The sequence below is a fragment of the Oncorhynchus mykiss genome, chromosome 13, assembly GCF_057628025.1.
Source record: "Oncorhynchus mykiss isolate SJ-2025 chromosome 13, ASM5762802v1, whole genome shotgun sequence".
NCBI classification, from domain to species: Eukaryota; Metazoa; Chordata; class Actinopteri; order Salmoniformes; family Salmonidae; genus Oncorhynchus; species Oncorhynchus mykiss.
The window spans coordinates 20,770,724-20,771,672 of record NC_143034.1 but is presented as its reverse complement, the minus strand read 5'-3'; positions in this window follow the sequence as shown (position 1 = coordinate 20,771,672).

Below are 949 nucleotides of genomic sequence, written 5' to 3'. Positions count from 1 at the left end.
GTGGGAACTCTCAGCTGAAATATGAAAACAACACGTAGCAGCCTGAGATGTAGTAAGTAAAGTAAGTAGCCTCGCTTGAGAACGGCCCATAGGGCAGGAGCCAGAACGGCCCATAGGGCAGGAGCCAGAACGGCCCATAGGGCAGGAGCCAGAACGGCCCATAGGGCAGGAGCCAGAACGGCCCATAGGGCAGGAGCCAGAATGGCCCATAGGGCAGGAGCCAGAATGGCCCATAGGGCAGGAGCCAGAACGGCCCATAGGGCAGGAGCCAGAACGGCCCATAGGAAAGGAGCTAGAACGGCCCATAGGGCAGGAGCCAGAACGGCCCATAGGGCAGGAGCCAGAACGGCCCATAGGAAAGGAGCCAGAACAGCCCATTGGTCAGGAACTTATCTCTTGTTGTAACTTGAGGCAATTTGATGTATAAGTACACCCCCTGGACAGGACACAGATTGGCCTGATTTGGCATGGGATCAAACTCTACCCAGTCCCCTTCTGTCTCACACTCATACCTTTATTGTCTTCTTTACACTGTCCTATCGTCCAATAAAACCACACAAACATGGAAGAGAGAGTGGGACTCAAGGCTGTACTGTAGGCTATACAGGCCTGCCACCGTCGTCACCGGCTGGTGTCGGCGCGGCAGCGCTTGAGGAGATAAGCAATAACGAGTATTTGTTCTTTCAGAAGCTCCTCATCCTTGGAGAGACACACACACCCCGAAGGTAATGCAACAGGAAAAGATTACAGATGTGCTTCAAATGGTTGAAATTAGAGGCAGTCAGGCAACCGACAGAGGTTCAATTGCCGGCATCCTTCTTAGGTTTGCAGAGACTCCCGGAGGAGGATGTCTCACCGCGCCAACATTACATCAGGGTTATTGCAAGGTGTGGAAGGAGATTGTTATGATCATTTACCAGCATGTGATTGAGATTCATTGAACCAATAA